This window comes from Myodes glareolus, chromosome 4, assembly GCF_982192425.1.
Source record: "Myodes glareolus chromosome 4, mMyoGla1.1, whole genome shotgun sequence".
Taxonomy (NCBI): domain Eukaryota; kingdom Metazoa; phylum Chordata; class Mammalia; order Rodentia; family Cricetidae; genus Myodes; species Myodes glareolus.
The window spans coordinates 8,698,644-8,721,470 of NC_142029.1; the positions used below are offsets into that span (position 1 = coordinate 8,698,644).

General features: G+C 44.0%; 1 pseudogene; it reads right to left on the bottom strand.

The window, feature by feature from the left end:
• Positions 1–1,067: 1,067 nt before the first annotated feature.
• On the bottom strand, positions 1,068–2,147 carry LOC125393181 (uncharacterized; annotated as a pseudogene).
• Positions 2,148–22,827: the final 20,680 nt, after the last annotated feature.

Genomic DNA, 22,827 nt, shown 5'->3' on the forward strand with positions numbered 1-22,827 from the left:
TGAGCCTCTTTGTTGAAACAAGACCTTCATGCCTCAATTCCACAATAGCACATCATGCTGGCACTCTGGCCCCATTGCTATTGGTATCAAACAAAATTTCCTGTTTCACCGCTCTCCATAAGGGTCTCCCAGGACCTGCCACTAACAGAAACCATGGCAGAAGGAAGGAGTGGCAGGACACATGGCCTGCCAGGCACCTCTCTCTTGATGCTGTCCTGACTATGTACAAGACCCGGGGAAGGAAGGAAAGATACAGCAGAAAAAAAAAAAGGGCAGCCAAGGCGCCCAAGGATTGTCACCCGGGACCAAGGCAGTCGTGAGGGGAAAGCAAGAAGCAGCACTGCCAATGCCTCGCAAACACTGCTACGGGTTCAAATGAAGCTGGGGCAGAAGCAGTCCAGACTTCAGAAACTCCTAGCTATGCGGGAACCTAGCCGGCTTAAGTGAGCAAAGAAAGCAGTGTCTACGCTTCAGTTCCGACCATTAAAAACTTGCTCCCCTTTGAAAGAGCAAAATGCTTTAGCTGAAAATATTAATTCACAGATTAGCATTCATTTGTATATATTTTGTACATCCCTAACATGAAGAATAAATTAACTGAACTAATTAAATCAACTGCAGAAGTATCAAAGCCACTATTTGGAACCTTATAAAGAAGAAATGCAACATACACATACATAACAGGTGTACACACATATATACATACATTCGAACATATGCAAACACATGCACACATCACACAAAATATGCACTTGTACAGATACATATACGTATATACATATGCACACATATGTATACACATAAAAATACATACATGCACAACATACATACACATGCATCCACACATATACACACATGTCTTCTCACTGTCACACAACAGAAGGCTAAAGGGTTACAGTTACTTAGCATGATGAACTAAGCAAAAAAAGGACTACATGAATAAGTGATAACCATAGTAATAACTTTCTTTTTCTTTTTTTTGCTTGCATTAAGAATGCTTTATTTACATTAAAATATGAGCAATATTTCCAATAAAACTGGAAAAACTTTATACTGTAGCTGCAAAATTTACTACAATATATGCTCTATTTTAAGTGTGCCTAAGAAGGCAAGGAATGTCACAATCAACCCTGCATACTCTGTGGCACTGGCCCTGAAGACGCTGGTGTTTAAATTGGGCAGTCATAGACGTGAATTTCCTGGTCATCTCCAACAGACACAATTTTTGATCCATTTCCATTATATTTTACTCCCCAAACCTGATCCTGGTGATCAAAGAAGGTGTGAACACAGGTCCTTGTTCCAACATCCCAAACCTTTACACTTTTGTCAGATGAACTGGAGACAAAGTGAGTGTCATCAGGGCAGAATGCAACATTCAGCGCCCAGGATGCGTGGCCACTCAGTGTGCCAGCCAAGTTGGCATGTTGTACATCATAGATCTTGATGTAGTTGTCATCTGAAGCCGTGACGAGGAGCTGGGGGTCAGGGGAAAAGGTCAAGGAGCGAATGGACATCGCATGGCCTTCCAGCGTATGCAGAAGCTTTCCAGTTGCAATATCAAAAATATTGATGATTCCGTCTATGGCTCCGCTGGCCAGGTATTTTCCATCAGGACTATATGCAATACTGAGGATGAATTTTCCTCTAGTGTCCAAAGAATATTCTTTTTTCCCACTTCCCACACCAAAAATGTTCACTTTCCCCACGTGCGTTCCGGTGGCCAGATACTGGGAGTCGGGGGAGAAGGCCAGAGTCCAGGCGTCCACAGGTCCTGCATCTATAGACTTTATCTGTTTGCCATTTTCCAAGTCCCAGAGACGAATATGAGCATCAAGAGAGTTGGATGCAGCAATGGGAAGGGTGTGACTGATGTCCACAGACACCACCCCCAGCTGATGTCCCTCCAAGCTCCACTTTAGCTCCAGCCTCTCATCACGCTATTTCCACACCTTCACCAGGTCATCCAGGGATCCTGTGACCACAGTTTCAGTGTTTTCCTTCTTGTTTGTCCCCCAGGCAACTGACCAAATGGCATCATCATGGGCTTGCTCTTGCTTGAAGAGAATACTGTACTGGTTGGTCATTTCCTTAACCAAGGATGAAGATCTAAAGGTCAGTCAGCCCACGAACAGCCGGCGGCACAGAAGTCTCCATAGTAATAACTTTCTATATTTCTTCTCTTTCTGTGCCTCAGTTTTCCAAGTATAAGAAGCGTAGTTTAGGGTTGGAAAGATGGCTCAGGTGTTAAGAGCATGTGCTGCTCCTGCGTAGACCAGAGTTCAGTTCCCAGCACCCACTAAGGCTGAGGAGCGTGCCGAAATGGACACTGTGTAATCTTTTGTCAGTGTATTGGTTAAGGTTGTATAAATATAGTGATAGACAGTTCTGCATACAGTTTTAGCAACTGAGGGACATGAAAGGTGTGGGAAAGGTGAAAGGGAAGATGGGAATCACTGCTACCAGAGAGGGTAAAGAGATTTCAGACTCAAGTCCAGAGCTCCAAAGCTCCTGAAGACGATGTGAATGAGAAAGGGTTAGAGAGGGATGGAAGGCCAGCTCTGCCGCTCCAGTGTTGGTCAGATGCTGTGGGATGTGGCTTCAGAGACCTGCAACCACGTCCACTTGCTCTCGCTAAAGGAAATGGTCCTGCCCAACTCTGCAAGGTCATGCTAATCAAAGAGGCGGGGCAGAACTGGTCAGGCTTAGCACTTTCTCAAAAGAACTCAAACTTTTGGATATCTGTGAATTCGAGTTATGAAACAATGATAACTAAGCTTAGAGTTGAGGGGAGACAAAGAAAGAGGGAAAGGGAGGAATGAAAGAAAAAGGAAGAAAAGAAAGGAAGGAGAGAGAGAGAGAGAGAGAGAGAGAGAGAGAGAGAGAGAGAGAGAGAGCCTTCAGTATTTATGATGACCCCGGGGGTGAGTCAGTTCTCCAGCACTCATTCCAGAAAAAAACAGTCAACTTTTCTTAAAGTAACCGAATTCAGTGCCTGCTGGAGAGGGGTGGGGTGGGGTGAGGGGGGTGACTGAAAGCACACTGGAACTGACTGTTTGAGAGATTGTTGCCCGTGTGTGCTGGCTGACAAACATACATCCCAGCATCAGAAAGCAGAGCACCTCCCCTTCCCTTTCAATGATCCTGAGTGGCCTGTGCTTGCTCTCAGTTAGAGACTAACCTGCCCAATTTCTTGTGCAACATTTCTAGAAAGGGAATAGTACAGGTGAGTTAATGGAAGAGCAAACGTTAAACCTGGCACACCCTGGGAACAGAACTCTCAGTGTTGGGGTGCATAAAATGTCCCACATGGTTGCTTGTGTTTGAACCCTTGGTCATAGCTGAGGGGGTGCTTGGGAAGGCTGTGCACCTTTGGGAGGTGGGCCTAGCTGGAGAAAATGGGTTACTGGAGGGTGTGGGTTGAGGCTCATAACTCAGATCTGCTTCTGTTTCTCATCCTCCCAAGATGTGAAGAGACCCAGCTTCGTGTCCTGTTCCTATGGTGTTGGCTGTCACCATGTCTTCCACACCTAGAGGGTTTATCGTCTCTCTTCAAACTATAGACCAAAGTAAGTTTTTCCTTGTGTGCCTTTGCCAGGTGCTGTCCAATGGTCGCAGGAGAGAAGTGACTAATATAGTCACCTGCCTTTGTGTCTCCAGATCCTGGCATAGAGCCCCACACTACATGGGATGGCAACATGGTTGGTCTGGATAAATATCCACTTAACTGATAAATAGCTACTCTGGTTCAGAGAACTAGCCTGTTTTATTTTCAATCCCCCTCTTTTATCTCCACCAGTTCTTGGGCACTCTCTCTCTGCTCCCCAGGTCCCTAACCTCAGGGTTCATGATGCACAGATGTTAAGAATCATTTCCAGAGCTATCTGGCAGAAAACAAGTTTGGCCTTCACCCGGGATTTCCAGGGAGTGCAGGAGGGAACAGGGGCAAAGAAGAGAAGCCAATTTGGAATGTGCTTTGAAGTAATTAAAGAATAGAAGGGAGAAAAGTTTAGGCCCCTGGTGAGCTCTAAGATACACTTACCCCATGGATTAAAAAAAAAAAAAGCACACACACAGGCTAGTTAGAGAGGGGATCACTCTGCCTTGGAAACAGAGAACTCTGAATGGGGTAGACAGAAAGAGAACCTTTTGTAGAGTGTCTTTCAAACCCAAAGGAACCCCGTTCTTCCTCTGTTTCTTTGCTTATTGAGGAAGGATCTCATATAGACCAAGAAGCTGATTTCAAACTTATTTGGAGCTGAGGATGACCTTGAATTTTTGATCCTCCTGTCTCTAACTCCTCACTGTTAGAACTTCAGGCCTATGGTGACCACACCAGATCTTATGCTGTGGTGGGGCGTTGAACCCAGGACTTCATGTTTGTCAAACAAGAACTCTACCAACTGAGCCATGAGCCACATCCTCCACTGAACATGAACTCTTTTGTGCATGTGTGTTTGTGTGTGTGAATGCATGCCACATGTGTGCTGGTACCCACAGAGGATCCCTGGAAACAGTAGTTAACAATGGGATCTCTTGGATCCTCCAGAAGAGCAACAAGTGCTCTTAAGCACCGAGCCATGACTCCCATCTTGTCCTGCCTTCTAAACTGGATTGGGGGCCATCTCGACAGATTCTTCTTTGTCTCCAGGCTCTGAAACAATACACAAATGCTTCACAAGTTGCCTGGGGAACCTGATTGCTTTAACACAGTGGACAGCTGCATTTTACCAAGGCGGATTGCTCTTCCATTTAGGTTTATTTCACCATGAAATGACTCCATTCAGCAGCAGTTTGTTGGATGCCATGCTAAGACACTGCAATCTCCATTCATTGCTGGGAAAGGTGAACGAAAACAAAGGATGCTGGAAATGCAACACAAACTATTTAAAACATCTTATGGCAAACAGTCGATTGGGATGACCCTGAGTCAGGACAGCTGGGTGCAACCTCAGAACCACCCTTTAAAGGCAGGGCTCCTTGCTTCTATCAACACACCATGTATTTCTCAGCATCTCTGAAGAAATGCTAAATCAATAAGCTACCTAAAGGCTGCTGGAAGATCACATGTGGTTCTATAAAAGACTGAACCCTGCTGCCAGGGTGAAATGGAAAACTTGGAAGGTTTCTAGAAGACCACACTTGTCACCAACACCCCACCCCAAGGCATCACGAGGTCAGCTTGGGTCATCTCCTGACTGATCCTACAAAGTTCACTTTTTAAATGCTGTGTACTTTTTACCTATGTGTATATATGTGAGCCTGCATGTCCGTTTGTGTGCCAAGTGTATGCAGTACGTGTGGAGATCAGAAGGAGGTGTCAGATTCCCCGGAACTGGAGTTCCAGGTGGTGTTTTGTTTTGCCACCAGATGTGAGCATGTAGAACCAAGCCTGGGCCATCTGCATGAGCAGAATGCACTTGGAATTGTTGAGTCATCTCCCCAGCCCCAACTGAACACATTTCCAGACCCCTTAGGAGAGCGCAAATAGACTATGGGTTTGGCCAGCCCAGATGATGCTCCATAGTAATTTTGAAAGTGATGCCCAACTATAAAACCATCCCTTTATCTGCACCGCCCTGGGCAGCTTGGAGAACGTGGCACACCACCATGCCAGTCATGTACCACAAAACCTTTCTGAGTTTGGCCAAGCTAGCGTTCTTATCCTTGCGCAGCACTGAAGCAGGGAAGCTAAGAGAGCGCCCTGGGATGCGGGAAAGCCAAACAAACCCACTGGGATTTGGCTTCCCGTCCAAGTTCCTCTTTCATTTCTCACCCAGGAACTTCCTACCTTTACCACATCCACCCACGGTTTCCTGCCGTCTCCACCACCACTTGGTCATACTTCACACATCCTGCTCCAAAAGAGGAAAAAAAAACCCTAACTTCTAACATCGACAATAAAGATATTTCTGACAATAGAAAAGAGCATTGGGTTTTTATCTTCTCAAGTATATTCAATCCTTTAAAATTATTTATTAGACTCTTCTAAGCAATATGTAAGGTGTTGATGTTGGGGACACAAAAACAAGCAAGACAGGTCTCTGCCTTTATAGCTCCCTCAGTCCAGAGGGGGCATCAACAATATTTTGCTGTAGATCAAGTTTGCTGTCAGGACTGGTCAGCTCTACCACTGTAGGGAGAAAGTAGCATAAATACTATGTAAATGAATGAGTATGCCTGAGTTACAATAAATCTTTATTTATCAAAATTAGTCAACACAACAACAACAAACAAACTCTTTAGAAGGCGGTGGTATACATCTTTAATCCCAGCACTCGGGAGGCAGAGGCAAGTGGGTCTCTGTTGAGTTTGAGGCCAGCCTGGTCTACAGAGTGAGTTCTAGGACAACCAGAGCTGATACACAGAGAAATGCTGTCTTGAAACAAAAAACAAAACTAAAACAAAACAACAACAACAAAAACCTCAACGTGACTTGGCGTGGCTTGTAGTAATGAGTCTATTAATTTAGAAGCAGAAAAAGTGGAGAATGAATTCAACACTCAGGTAATTTGCTAAATTCTCTGGTGTTCCCCAGGCACATTGATAACATGGCAACTTCATGCTTCTCTGTGTGCTTTTCTGTGACTGAAAAGGATGCACATACACATGCACACACACACACACACACACACACACACACACATAGACCCTGAGCCTCAGACCTGAGGGCAGGATATTGACAGGGGAAGAATGGGAACAGGAGTTGAAGGAGGGAAGCTGAGTTAGACTGTAGCTTCACCTAGGACCTTTATCAGTCCTGCAAAAACTCTAGAACTGGGATGGGCTTTAGGAGAGCTTCTAGATTGTCCAAAGGGATGGGGACTCTATTTTTCCACACTAGTCAGTCCAGGTCTTAAGGAGAGGGTGCTATGAGTGTCACCAACAGTGCATGTGGTGTGTCTCCACAGACTGTGTTCTGTCTTAGTGATAAACCATAGCTTCTCCTACAGTAAGCCTTCAAAAGAGCTTTGAAGGACAAATACACAGTATCAGCTGAATAAAGAAAGGCAGGATGGACTGCTCAAAGCAAATACATTTTGATGCAAAACAGCCTGAGGTACTAAGGAGTCATTGGCAAGCAAGTAGCTTGGGAAAATGTCCCCAGGCCTTCCTCGCAGTTGGCTGTAAGTCCCTTGCTTCCCCTATTTTGGTCTTAGATCCTGAGCAAAGATGTTTTGAGGGTTTGGAAGTGATGCATGGCAATGGAGATGGGCAGGGAAGGAAAGGGTAGACGTGCTGGTGAGAGGGTGAAGATGGATGGATGGATGGATGGATGGATGGATGGATGGATGGATGGGAGGTTAATGAATAGATTAGTGTATGGTAAATGCAGGCCTAGATGGGTTTTTGAGCATAATGCCATTCATTTAGCTCATCATATTCCTCAGCCCCCTATGAAAAAAGGTCTAACTTTTCTCAGAGATAATAACTAGTAATCCAAGGTCTTTAGAATTTTCTGACTATTGGGTACACAGATTGGTGGTGGGTAAAGCTCCTGGATGGAATGTGGACTTGCTACTCTGATACTCTGATGGTTAATTTCGATTGCCAACTTGACTGGATGATAATCATGTGGGAGACATGCCACGTTTAGCCCAGATGAAGAGCCTAACTGAATGTGGATGGCATTGTCCCACTGGGTGACTCCCTAGAGTGAATGAGAAGGAGAAAGTGGTCAGAGCACCAGCATCCATCCCTGCATCAGGAACCATCTCTGCTTCCTGACTGTGGATGCAACATGACCAGCTGTCTGCAGCTCCTATAGGCATGGCTCTCCTATCATGATGGATGGCACCTTCAAACTGTGAGCCAAGACAAACCCTTCCTTCCTTCAGCTGCTTTTGATGGTATCTTTTCACAACATGAGGGGGCCTGTTTGTTGGGGGTTTTTCTGTCCCGCCCAGTCCCCTAGCTATTTAGCCCCAGAGAAAAATCACACTGAGATCTCTATAATTTATAATGCTGATTGGCCCATTAGGCCAGGCTACTTATTAGCTAACTCTTACATTTTGATTAACCCATTTTTCTGATCTATGTTAACCATGTGGCTCAGTACTTTTGCAGTGGGGCAGCTCACATCTTGCTGCTTCGGTGATCTGGGCAGGAGTGGGAGGAATCACCTCCCTCCTCCCCAAAATTCTCCTGCTCTCCTTGCATCATTTCCACTTCCTGTCTGTCTTTCCTGCCTATACCTCCTGCCTGGCCAATCAGCGTTTATTTAAAGATTGACAGAATACAGACAATTCTCCCGCACCACTTCCCCCTCTTTTTTAAAAAAAAACAAAGGAAAATATCCATAGTCCATTTTGGGGGGGAATGTGGGCCTAGTATTCCAGGCTACTTCCAGCTGGTTGGGGGCATTGATAATCTTATGGGGACCTAAAGAAAATTTAGAGTTATGATCAAGTCCTGACTGAAGTATCTTGTGAGCCTTGATCATCTCAGGCAGCAGTCTTGAACCTGTTCTGGATGAAGAACTCAAGACATCTGGGCCATCTGTTCCTACTGGAGATTGCTCAGGTGGTCTCCCTTGGTCAAAGATGATTTTTCTTAACTCTGAATAAATCCACAGCCTCTCATTTCCTGTGGAAACAAAAGCAAAATCTCTTCTTCAAAGTAACATACCTTTTGACTTCAATTTTGAAGCCAAGGTATTTTCAAAATACCTATCTTGGATTAATTCTGTAGCATTTACAAGCAAATATCTTTTAGCAGCTGTTACTCCTTCCTCAGCATTTAAACAATTCAAAGAGAGCATAATAGCATACAGTATCAAGATTCTCTGTGTATTCTCCATCTTTATGCAGCTTTATTTTAACCTCTATTTCTTTTATTTTTACTTTTAACTTTTGGCTTTTTGAGACAGGTTCTCTGCATATCTTTGTCCTGGAATTCCCTCTGTAAACCAGGCTATCCTTGAACTCCCAGAGATCCGTCTGTCTCTGCCTCCCCAGTGCTGGGATTAAAGGTGTGTACCACCACACCCAACTATTCTCTTTCTTTCTTTTTTACTTTAAGACTTTAAGCATTTTTTTCAAGCCTGCACATATTTTTAACACAGTGGAAACCATTCAGAGGTTTTTTTTTTTTAGTCTTTGAATCTCTCTTTACTGTATATCTCTCTTTTTCTGACCATGTGGGTCTTTAATTTGCTAAGGAATATGGAGAAAACAACAGTCAAAAGCTCTTAAGGCATTTCAAGGTCCTTGCCAGGAAGCAAGCTGCAACAGTGTTTCCATAGTCTGGACTGCCTGCTTGAAAGAGTCAGAGTTTTCCCTGGCAGGATGGCCCAGAAAGCCGGCATTTTAAAACAGTGCAGCTTTTTTCCTGCTATGGCTGAAAACCAAAATGCTTTACTCTAGTCTTTCCCAAACTTTCTCAGGCTTTTTGTGGATGCAGTTATCCACGTGGGTGCCATTCTGTAACATGGTGGGGGCTGCTTGTTTGTTGGGGTTTTCTGTCCTGCCCAGTTCCCCCAGCTGTTTAGTCCCAGAGAAAAATCACACACAGATCTCTGTAAGTTATAATGCTGATTGGCCCATTAGGTTAGGCTACTTATTAGCTAACGCTCACATCTTGATTAACCCATTTATCTGATCTATGTTAACCATGTGGCTCAGTACCTTTTTCAGTGGGGCAGCTCACATCCTGCTGCTTCGGTGATCTGGGCAGGAGTGGGGGGAATCAACTTCCTCCTCCCCAAAATTCTCCTGCTCTCCTTGCATCATTTCTACTTCCTGTCTGTTTTTCCCGCCTACACCTCCTGCCTGGCCAATCAGTCTTTATTTAAAACAAGATTGACAGAATACAGACAATTCTCTCGCACCAAGTATGTACATGCACAGCTCAGCAATTCAGTCTGATGTCTTTTTTCCAAAACAGCTGAGAAGACAGGTGGTGTAGGAGGTCCTTCTGTCTTTGTGTTGCTTTCATTGGTTAATAAAGAAACTGCTTTGGGCCTATTGATAGGATAGAACTTAGAACTTAGGTAGGCAGGTAAAAATAAACGACATGCTGGGAGAAAGGAGGCAGAGTCAGAGAGCTACCATGGAGCTGCCTGAGTCAGACATGCTGAATCTTTCCCGGTAAACCACTGCCACATGGTGATATACAGAGTAATAGAAATGGGTTAATCAAGATGTGAGAGTTAGCCAATAAGAGGCTGAGCTAATGGGCCAAGCAATGATTTAATTAATACAATTTCTGTGTGGTTATTTCAGGGGCTAAGCAAGCTGGGTGGCTGGGATGAACAAGTAGCCCTCTCCCTACAACAGACAGGATTATCCCTTCAAACATGCCCTAAAGGCAAGCTTGCTTTTATATATATATATATATATATATATATATATATATATATATATATATGATGTTAAGAAAGGGGTTCCAGATAGCCCCAGGAGGATAATAAGTGAGGAAAAAGGAGACAAATATATAAATGGCTCTACGAAACTGTTGCACTCAGGGTAACCAAATTTCAGCCTGAAGGGATGACTCTGGAAAGTTCTGCAAAAGTTGAGCTTCAGAGTTACCCCAGCTGTGTGATGAGGGACCAACCAACCATCCTCTAACGTGCTGTGACAGTAAGGGTTCTTCTGCTGCCTTGGAGAGCACCTGCAGCAAGAAGACACAAGAACTAAACCTAGCAGCTGGAACCTCAGGAGGAATCTAACCATTCAGGAGGCAAGGGCAGGAAAGAGTCCCGTCTTTTGCAGCTTGCTCACTGTGAGGGAACACCTGACAGGAATGGCATTAAGGGAAGGGATGATGAGTTCAACTCATTGTTTTAGAGGGTGCAGTCTGTCACAATGGGAATGTTGTGAAAGCGCCAAATAGTTCACATCATGGCAGCCAGGAAGTAGAGAAAGAGGACCACAGGAAGTGGAAGGCAAGATGCTGTACTGAGGACCACCCTGAGAGGATACACCCTACTTCCTCTAACAAAGCCCCATCTATTGAAGTTTCCCAAACTTCCCCAAATGGTCCCACCAGTTTGAACACCACAAGTTCAGTCCATAAACCCACGAGGGGATTTCATATTCAAACTGTAACAATGCAGCAGACAGAGATGAGTTGATGAATCATTGATTGGGAATGGTGTGGAAATGGTGAATCTCAGGCAGGAAATGAGGCAAGCTAAAAATAGTCCTGCATTCCAAAGGCAGGCCTTTATGGCTGTCCATCTGCAGTCCTCCTTCGTGGCTGCTGCAGGAGTGAGGACCCTTGGGATTAAGATTCCTTCAGAAAATTCTATGCTGGGGGTGAAGATGGGCTACCTTTAAAGTCCCTGAAGTTGGAATAACGACTCATCTTCCAAAAGATAAAAAGCATCCCTATACATAAGTTCTAGCTTTTATTTCATCTTTTTATACATTGTGATATTACTATGGGCACATGGGAACTGAGAATTTTCTCTTTCTCTGTATATCATTGCATTTCCTCCTATTTCAGTCAAGTGTTCAGACCAGTGTCAAGCTTTAAGGCCAGGGCCTCCTGTAACTCTCCTAGCTGAGAATTATTTCATGTTTAGAAAGTGTTATAAAGTAGTCAATTTGCTCCCTAATTGCAACAGTAGCAATCCTCATACTAAGTCTCTGTGCTTAATGACAGGTTGGAGCTGGTGACAATAACCTGCAGGATAATGTACACACGCCTCATTGCTGCTCCTGTAGCCAGCTCCTTATTTAAAGATGTCTCAATGACAGCTTCCATGTGACCTGGATGATGCTGCCTCTTTAATGTTGATTTTTGTGATTCTGAATTGTCTGCATTACCCACATTTCCCCCTTTTTATTAAAACACCTTGCAGCCCATAAGCATTTACAGTTTTTAGAGCACTGTACCTTTAGAGACAGTCATGTGGTCCTCATGAAAATCCTAGCAGATAGTCACTTGTAGGTCTTATCATGACACGATCCTAAAATCTGGAATAAACGATTCCATAAAGAATTGAGCTAAGCATAGGGGAGCATTATTGCAAAGTTAAGGAGAGTAACACATTCAAGAATGTTTCTGCAGCACCAAAATGGTTTCAAGGGCTTTTTAAAACGACGCAAACATGAGTGGCTTGTGCAATGTTTATGGTATATATTTACTTCCCAAAAAAATCTTACAGAAATGAGCATTTAGCTTGTTTCCTAGTTTTACTGTCATAAGCAACGTTGAAAGAAGTGAGATTTCTACATGAAAATGTTTCTGCCTCATCTCAGAACATCACACACACTCAGTTTCTAGTTAGGTAAGAAACATGCCTAAATTAATGCCTAAACTAATGCCTAGACATGTTTCTAGTTAGATAAGAAAATGCCTAAATGTAAAAGAGAAAATAGAAAATACTAGCAAAAATGTAAGGCAATACTTTTGTGTTTGAAGGTGTGGACAGTGTTTATAGCCACAGAACAAAACCATGCCCTGGATAGTTCTATTTTGTAGACATTCTATATAGCTAAGCATAATACGATTTTTTTTAAATTAATTTGAGGCTTACTATGGGAGAAGCGCATATAGGCTAATGCCGAATACGTTTTAAATAGCTTCTATTCACTGAGATTTAGAGTGAACAGCTCAATATAAAAGTGAGCAAAGAAGACAAATAATTGACAAGAGAAGAAATAAAAATGAAAACTAAGACATCTGGATTCACCAGTAAATAAGAGCACTAAGGAAAAAACACAACAATAAAACACAGCTTTAACAAACTTTCAAAACGAAAGGACTGGCAACATTTATTTTTGGTGAGAGTTTATAAAAATGAGCCTCCTTTCCTTGCCGGAAGTGGAAGGCATTCATATAACTTTGAGAAAGATCATTTTGCCCTATTTAGCAAGACAATATTTGAGGATTCAGCAGTTTTAGCAGTTGTAATTCTGGGAATCTGTCCTAAAGTGATGTTCTTGCTTATGCACAGAGACAGGCATGTATGTTCCTGTGTGTGCACATGCATGCATTAGTGTGTGTGTATGTGTGTGTGAGAGAGAGAAAGAGAGAGAGCGTGTGTGCTTATTGGATGCTATGTGTATAATAAAAATGAAAGGAGAAAAACAAATGGAGAGGATCCAACTGGTCATTAAATTAAGAATGTAGTATTAGAGAACATTTTGTAATCATTCAAATGAATATTCTACCTATAACTGGGACAAAAGTCCATGTCATATTTTTAGAGTGAACCAAATGAGATATAAAAATGTCTAACTTCATTCTATTTGTCTAAAAGGTATAAGTATTTGGGGTTTTTGTTTTTATTTATATGTAGAGAATTCTAGAAATATATCCTCCAAGGTTTCTTTCTTACGAGTGGAAATGCTGTATGGGAAAACATTACTCTTATTTTCTATGATTTATTTTGCAGGAAACATGTACTTGCATGATTTCAAGACTAATGTTTCTGTGGTTGAGAGAGAGACCCGTGGGTACTCAAAACTACCTTGGGGAGGAAAAGGTTTATTTGGCTCAGACTTCCAGGCTACAGTCCATCGTTGAGGACCATTGACCCAGAAATTCCAACAGTAGCTCAGGGCAGAAATCACAGAGGAATACTGCTTGCTGGTTCACACTTGGAGCTTCTCGGGATCATACTCAGCTAGTTCTTATACCACTCATTACCACTTGCGTAGGGAATGGAGCTGTTCACAGTGGATCATGCTCTCCTACACCAATTAACCACCAAGACAGTCCCTCGTACACATTCCCACAGGCCACACGATAAAGACAATTACTCAGTTGAGACTATCCCCCATGATTCTGAAGTGTGTCAAACTAACAGTTATTGCTAACTAGAACAGTGAACAAGAGTGCTTGCTGTGTGAGCATGTGTTAGAACTCACATCGAAATCAGGAGTGGAGATCCACGCCTATCATCCCTCATGACATATAGGGATGGGGAAACAACATAAGAGAACTTCTGGAGCTTGCTGGTCTAACTGAAAGACAGTGAGCTCCAGGTTCAGTGAGAGACCCTGTCTTAAAGGGTTAAAGTGGAGGGTGATAAAGCAGGACATTTGTGTCTTCCTGTGGCACTGCACATGCATGCACGCACACACACACACACACACACACACACACACACACACACACGCTCACTGACCAGTTCTCAAGGCTCCCTAGGCTGCCCTGGTCTCCTTCCAGTATAGCACAGTTATCCATTTCAGCTCTAGGAAGTAGGTCATTAGAAATAAAGTCTTCTGGGAAGGAGTCCTGGACCATTCAAGCCCCGCAGCCTCCAGGCAACTTCTTTTGTGGATGGTGCACAGAGGGAGTCTGGGTGGACTTCCAGAATATGCAAAATCACTTCTCCTGGTGGAGAGATCAGAGACTGGCTGCCACACAGCCCCTCTGGGGTGCTGCTCTGAGACCCATGTAATCTCTCTCAGGGTGCTGCTCTGTACTGTGACTCCTGGAAGTTCAAAAGTCAGGAATGGGGAAATGGGGAAGACTCTCTGGTCCCAATTCCATCAGATCACTGACACTGGGGTTAAGATAACATTGTAGATTTGCCAGAGTTCTATAACAACAATGAAAAAAGTCCTACTTCTGACACCTCCAGTGAGGGGGCCGAAATATGCAGACCCATATTCCACATTGCCTGGTGGTCAGAGAATCTGAGCAACTTACAAGGCACCATTTGCACCTTCCACACAGTCTGGCTTTTTTGAAGTAAAGCAGACAGAGTGCCACCTCAACTGGTGCCAGGATGTGCTAATGGTGTAAATTATGAGGTCACCCGGGGAAGAGGTGTTTTCAGTCTATGTGACTTACACCATCCCCCCCACCACACACACCTAGGAAACGATGCTAATGAAGTTTGTGTTGCCTTTCCACCCCAGTTTACATTTGATATAAAAGCTGTTTGAAAAATAAACGCGGTGATTTGTGATTTGAATGATCCTTGAAACTCCCTCCAGATATTGCCGTGTAAATTGTGCCTTCATTTATCCCACGCTTCCATGCAGGTATGAGAAATGTTTTAAGTTCGGGCTGGACCCCGACACTCCAGGGACCAAGTAACCTGCCTCTGAAGGCACTTAGATGACATCTTAAGGCCATCAGGTGATGTGGGATTCCCCTCTGTATGCTGTGAATATGTTTTATTGCCATTAGTTAATAAAGAAGCTGCTTTGGCCTATGGCAGGGCAGAATATAGCAAGGCAGGAAGTACAAGCAGAGACAGAGGAGAAAAGAAGGTGGAGTCAGATAAACCCCATGTAGCTGCCATAGGAGAAAGACGCCAGACCCTTTTCGGTAAGTCACAACCTTGTGGTGATATACAGATTAATAGAAATGGTTTAATTTAAGATATAAGAGCTGGCGAAGAATACGCCTGAGCCATTGAAAAAACAGTGTTCTAATTCGTATAGTTTCTGCGTGATTATTCAGGTCTAGGTGGCTGGGAAATGAAAGTACAATCTCCATTTACAATCGGGGCTCAGAATATCAAGGTTCTGCTTACTTAGACAATGACCCAGGAGCAGGGCTTTACCACATAGGAGGACTGAATCCTACAAAGGGTCTGGTCTTTAACAACGTGGGATTAGGATCAGGGTCCCAGTTGCCTAGGAAGCCTTGGTAAAGGGGATTAAGTGTGGGGCACGGTAAACAGTCAACCCACACTTGGTCCATGATGGGACACTTCCTGGAACAGATGAGCCTAAAAGGAGCTTTGAGAGGTACATAAAGTCCAGCCAATTGGGACTGAGTTTTAACATGTGCACAATGCTCAGCCAATCAGGATTTAGATTGAGATCATAAGGAACCAGGTAGAAGAACCTTACTCTTAGGAATGACTGTTAAGCCATTTGTCGGGACCAGCCTCAACAAAAAGACCTCTAGCCAGGGTAGATGCATGGGGATTTAGAAATATAGTAAAGAATATGAAAATACGAATAAAAATAATAAAACGGAGAAGCATATAGGATAATATCGGGAGGGAATTCTAGTGAGTACTAAAATTTGTCCCCGTTTAATTTCTAACTGCTTAAAATACCCCTGACCCCAAAAGGTGGGAGTAAGACAAAAAACTGCATTAACATGATACAAGGAAATGAACAGACCAATTGAAGGTCGCAGGATACATTCACAGTTAAACATTCTGTTGCTAGAACAAAGCAAGTCACACTCACACCCTGGACCAACACATTCTGTAGGCAAACCCCTCCCTGGGTGGAACCCAATGTTGTCTCCTTAAGAGAACTGGAACTCAGTTGGATCTGTAGACTTTTGAGGTGGGAAAAAACTCTATCTCTATTCCTGGTGTACAAGGTCTGGCTATTAGCCACAGCTGTCAACAATGAGCGAGCAGAGCTCTCTGACCTACGTCTAGGTGGGTCCTTTGTTTGAGGTAGGAGAACAACAACCTTGAAGGCACTAGAAGTAAGTTCCAGCTCTCTGACTTTTGATCAACGTGGAAATGGACTCCCATTTCCGGGCTTCCACCGCCGTTCATGCTCTCATGTGTCTTTTTGTTTCTCTGTATCAGAGAAGTCCCTCAACTTTTACCCTAAACTCTAAGCAAATCAAATAGCAATTCAGTGAATACATCTACAGAGCAGACCTCTGAGTTCTAGATACCTAAAAGGAGCCCAGACTCTGGAGAAGATGAGAGGCACTGTGTGCGATGTTGACCAGTGGCTTTGTAAAACCCTCCCTACACGGCTCCTAGCCCATCTCTTTTCTCTCTTCTCTCCACCCAGCCTCTGTTCACCCACCTCCTCCAGATTCCTGGAGATAGACAGGACTGCCACAGGAATTCGCCTCAAGGTACTAATAGGGGTAATGAGTTAGCAGATAATCTAATTGTGGCTTTCTGTGCTTCTTCAGGACCTTAATTCAACCTGAAAGGGCGATTAAGAAAAGAATTGTCAGGGCAGGACTGAGCACTTAGGTAGATCTGAGGGTCTTTCAGGGCTGTGTCTCCAAGGAACAGCATTGTTCCTCTGTGTTACACTCCAGTACCTTTAGGTCAAAGGTTAGCAAACTTTCTCTGCCAAGAGCCAGAGAGCAAATATTTTGGACCTTGTGGGTCGTATGCTGTCTGTTGCGGATACTTGGGTCAGCTGTTGCAACTCAAAATTAGCCATAAACAAAACATAATTGGATGAGAAAATAAGTAGAGTCTGGCTGTGTTCCACTGAAACATAGTCACAAAAACAGTTGGCAGCCCCGTGACTTACTGGCCCTAGCTCCAGACAGTCTTACTCTTTTGCCATTCCTTTTGCTACCTTATGGGAATTTAAAATTTATTCCTTGAAATCCCCACAAGAAGAATCATCAATAATTGATGTAGCCAACCCCAGAGAGTCCAGTCCTCATGGACACTGGTCTCTGTATTAGTGATTTTCCTTGTTGCTGCCACAAATACCTGACAATGTCTAGAGAGATGAGCTGGTGGTTAGGAGCACTGGCTGCTCTTCCAGGAACTGGATTCAATTCCCAGCAGCCACAGGGCAGTTCAGAACCAACTGTAACTCCAGTTCCAGGATGCCCCCACACCATCTTCTGGCTTCCACAGGCACCAGGCATGCATACGGAGCACAGACAAACATACACACAGAGAGCACATACACACAAAATAAAACTGTTTTTTAAAAAATACCTGGGAAAAACAGCGTGAGGGAGGGTGCGTTTTGACTCACAGTTGGAGAGGGCAGTCCGTGGTAGCTGGGAAGTCATGGCAACGGGAGCTTGAGGCATCTGATTACATTGCATCTGTGGTCAGGAAGGAGAGAGGAAAAGACACTGGTACTCAGTTCACTTTCTCCTTTTAAAGTAGTCTAGGACCCACAGCTGGTGTGAGTTTTCCCATCACTCCTTCAGAGACACACCCAGAGGTCCCTTTCAGTGATGCTTCTAAATCCCATCAAGGTGACAACTAAGATGACCCTTCATGATCCCTCCCATGATATCTTCGTGTGCTGCTGATTTGTGCCAGGCAACCAAACATATGACTTCACCCATAGTATGTCATTCCATGTTCTCATTTGGGGAATGTGGGGGAGCTCAGCAGCTGGAAAAGATCTCGGGGACCCGGAACACAACAGCAAAGGAAGCAGGGTGCTCTAGCAGGACCCCTCTGTTTCTATGGAGCAAAGGTTAATGTTTTCTTACATCTGCATTCAACACCATCAGCAGAGCTGCTGGTTCTAATGCCCTCAGGGATCCAGGAATCCTGGCTGAAGGAGGCACCAGCACAGAGCAGCTTAAGGCCCCATAGCGATGGGCCCAGTAGTGACGCATTATTCCTGCTCTCCCATGGTCCAGAGGTAGTCACATGACCACAACTAACTGAAAAGGAAATAAATAGTTAGCTCTGTTTCTATCACACGTGTGCCCTGAGTCACCATATGACCTTAGACAGCTATTGAAATATCCTGTGTTTCGGTTTCCTTCATGGTATACTAGGAACAATAACAGCCTCCGAATTGAATATTGTGGTAATAAGAATTGATGATGGCCTTTTAAATCGCGGTGTCAGGCACTTAGCAAGCATTCAGTGAAAGTCAGCCATGCCTCTTATTGTTACTAACTGCCAATTGTGAGAAAAACACCTTGTCCCTCTGGGTCTGCGTTTTCTCATTTCCAAATCAGGTATGTCAGTAATGCTGTTAAGGCCAGCTATTAGAATAAATGGCACAATACACTCAAGATCGCAGCATCATGCCCGACATACAATAAACATTTAATAAAAGTTATTTCCCCTAACACCCTGCCGTCATAGACTGATCATTTTTTTCCGTCCTGGTGGCCAGGAGCTCATTGAGCCAAATGGGTTGCAAGATTTTTTGAGATGCGCACCCACGGACTCAGAACTGATGCTTTATTTCCAGAGGTCCCCCAACACCCAGAAGTGGGGTATTTCAGTAGCTTCTTAGATACGCTTGGAACTACATTTCCCAGAATTCCTCATTTTTATATGGTATGGATCAGAGATGCCAACAGTGGAGTTGGGGAAGATCTGGAACCTGGAAATGAGGTGGTTGTCATTCTGATCTGAGGTTCATTGCTGACAAGAGGTTTTGGGAGGTGATACTGAGATGCTGGGGGGCTCTAGGGAATCTTCTTGCCCTCCTCCTTGCAGCTTTCCTTCCTAACTTGCCTTTTTTGACTGGCAGCACTTTGGATTCCAGGCCTACTGCTACCGCAAACTCATCAGGTGCTTGTCATATACAGCCCATGACCCCCAGGGTCAGCTCTGTCAACCCTCTGTGCTTCCCCTCCAATGGCTGAGGTGACCAGTCCCTGATAGCTTGACTCGCTCACTGAAGAGTAACCTCCTAAGGACTGGATGCTTGCTGCTAATGTTCAACATTCATATACTGAAGTCTTAAACCTGGAATCTTGGAATGGGACTGCAACTCATGATGAGAACATCTGAAAGTTAACAAGAAACCAAGGGAAGAAGACAGAAAGAACCATCCCAGCCAGTGCCTTGACCTGGCACTAAGTTCAGCCAAACTATGAGTGTGGACTTGAGGAATGACCAAAGTCTCTGATGTTTGGGACTTTGTTACATTAATACACGATCTTTCTCTCACCCTTCAACTTTTAAGCACCCCGCTTCACCACTTTTCCCCACATTTAGGTCAGGTCTATTTCTTGCAATGTTTCTTCTTCCAGAGTACGTTTAGAGAATCTTCCATTTTGATAAAAACTCACACATGCTTGTAGCAATCAAAAATAAGGACTGGAGCCTGTGGCTAACTATCCAAAGAGAAGTTGTTCTGGTTTTACCGTCTGTGACCCTTGAGCTGGTCCTTAATTTGTCTGTCTCAAATGGGATGCAAAAAGTACAACCTTGCCGAATGGTTGCATGAATCAAGGATGCTCCTGCATTGAGAGCTTGAGGTCAGCATCGAACACACGGATAATATATGTTGGCTAATTATGATTTTTTATCATCTACCCAAGAAATAAAACACTATTAGTGAGATATTGGTCACTGTGATAAAACCCCTGAGCAAAATAACTGAAAAGGGGAAAGATTCATTTGTCACACAACCCCAGAGCTGTGAGCCCACCACAGAAGAGAGAGTGTGGTGTGGTCAGTCACTCACAGCAGCCAGGAGGTAGAGAGAGAGGACACACCTATGTTCAAAGACTTTCTCTGTTTATCCTTTAGTCTGCCTGGGCTCCCAGTCCATGGCATGGCGCTGTGCCATAGCAGAGCACATCTTTCCTCGCTGGGGTGCTCCCTTCTGGAAATTATCTCTCAGACACACCCACAGGAGGCCATCAATGATGTCCTTGGTACTTGTCAATCAAATCGAGGTAACAATCTGGATTAACCATCCCCGTGATTTCCAAGCTCCTTTCCCTGTCCTGGTTGGTTGCATTCACATCTGTTTTCTCTACCGGATTAAAATCATCTTAGATGCAAGCAGAGTGATGTGTTTCTTGGCTTTGCCTCTCCTGGCATGCATCTCACTGTCTAGCAACAGGCCCACGGCTGACTCAAAATGAAATCCTGACCAAAGTGAGAACCGTGCTTGCGCTTGGTCCAAGGAAGACTCGAGTTCTGTGGTAGCCAGGCTTTCACATGTCTTCCACGACTTCCTTCTTCTGGTCTTCACTTCCCTGTGAACCACCCTCACATCCCATAGAGCTGACTTGGATAACAGACAGAGCCCTGTGAGAACAAAGCCTAAGACACTATGGTCTGAATTGGCTTCATTCTCTTGAAGTACATGTTGAAATATGATTCCATTATGAGAAACCGAGGCAGGCAAGTGTGTGGGGGGAGTGGTTTAATAACCGGGACTCTACTTGGTTTCAGTTATGCATAGCTCACTCTTTGTACAAGGCACCTGGCAGCCCAGCTCCTTGACTGGCATGGACCTGCCTCTCTCTGAACAACACATTTAAAAACCTCAGATGCCCACCTGAGTCAGGTGATGTGCACATCCCTCTCCGAACAATGGGATACCTTTCTCCTCTCCATAACTATCATCAAATTCAGACCGTTTCTGTTAAATAATGTATCACCCTTATTATACCCAAGTGCTAATTATGGGGGCCATTCAGGTCTGAACGAGTTTGGAGGTAAACAGTAAGGGATAAAATGTGTACTCAAGTAAACTTTTAGGAAGAGTCTCTTATTTATCATCGTACACCTGTGCAGAGCTGCTGAAAAGCTCCTTTACCCTGACAAGCCTCTCTGCTGATGCAATAATTCAAATCAGACCAAATCAAACCAAATTGGAAAAAAAGCCCAGGTTTAATGGATACAAATGTTCTTGAATTTCCAGCCCCCCAGAGAACAGATGGGAAAGGTGGTGCGGGAGAATTATCTGTATTCTGTCAATAATGTATTTTAATAAAACGCTGATTGGCCAGGCAGGAAGTATAGGCGGGTCAACCAGACAGGAAGTAGAGGCAGAGTAATGAGAATAGGATAAGGCTAGGGAGGAGAAAGGTTCCTCTGCCATTCCTGTGCAGACCACAGAAGAGGCAGCATGTAACCTGCCCAGCTGAGAAAGGTACTGAGCCCATGTGGCTAACATAGATAAGAATAATGGGGTAACATAAGTTATAAGAGTTAACAAGAAGCCTGACCTAATGGGCCAATCAGTTTATAACCTAATGTAGACTCCGTGTGATTTTCCTTGGGACTTGCTGGCTTGTTGGGGTACTGGGTGGGACAGAAACCCCAAAAAGCCGGCCCTCATGTTACAGAAAGGAAGGCCAGAAAATCACGTGTTTGTTCTCTAGGTAGGCAGTTTAAATACCCTTGGGTCTGTCTGGGGAGGGCTCATCATTTGGCAAGCTTTCTCAGGGATGGAGTCTGGACTGAGGCCACTACCAGGGGAGGGGGCTTGGGATAGAACTTCTACCAAAACATTCCAGACTCTTTGGATATATGGATGTCAGGGGCTGGGATAACACTTCCACCCAAAGATCCCAGATTCTTTGGGTATATGGATGCCAAGGGCTGAGGTAAAGCTTCCATCTGACTAACTGGGTGTGCCTATGATTCAGGTTAGATGCATTATGGGAAGAGACACGTGCAATAGAAAAATTATTATATGACCTAACTTATTAATCAGAAATAGAGAACCATTGTCTCTATGCTCCTTACTAACCAAAACCCATAAGAGGAAGCCACAGATGGTGGCCAGCATCCTTGGATAGCTTCATTCCTCTGCCCTGCTTCTCCCTTGCAATGTATTCTGATATTGAAATCAAGTTTCTTTACAAATCAGTGTGAACTTTATTTTAGTTCTTTGAATAAGAGTACAAGAACCTGGAAACACACTATCCCAATTTAGACCAACAGTAACAATACTAAAGGTGGGATGGGAGGGGCTTTAAAGAGCTGGCTTGGGCCCTGCACAGTGTGATTGATGGGTTAGCAGGTTAACAATGGGTCACCTAAAGAGTGTGTCTTCTGGGGCTGGAGAGATGGCTCAGTGGTTAAGAGCATTGCCTGTTCTTCCAAAGGTCCTGAGTTCAATTCCCAGCAACGCAACCATATGGTGGCTCACAACCATCTGTAATGAGGTCTAATGCCCTCTTCTGGCCTGCAGGCATACACGTAGACAGAATTATGTATACATAATAAATAAATAAATATTTTTTTCTCTTTAAAAAAAGAGTGTGTCTTCTAAAAAAGCTACATTGACTGGGTCTCCCAATTGAGTCCTCTTGGTGACCTTGCCAATAACTTTTTTATAATAACCTTCCTTAATGACAATATATCTACTTGATTGAGACATGTTCTCACAGTATATTTCTTTAAATCCTGTAGAACATAGTAGAGGACCCATCTTCTTAGACTTCTGTCTCCTTAATTTGGTAGGAGACCAATGAATGGTTACTGTTTTCCCTCTAGTTATAAAT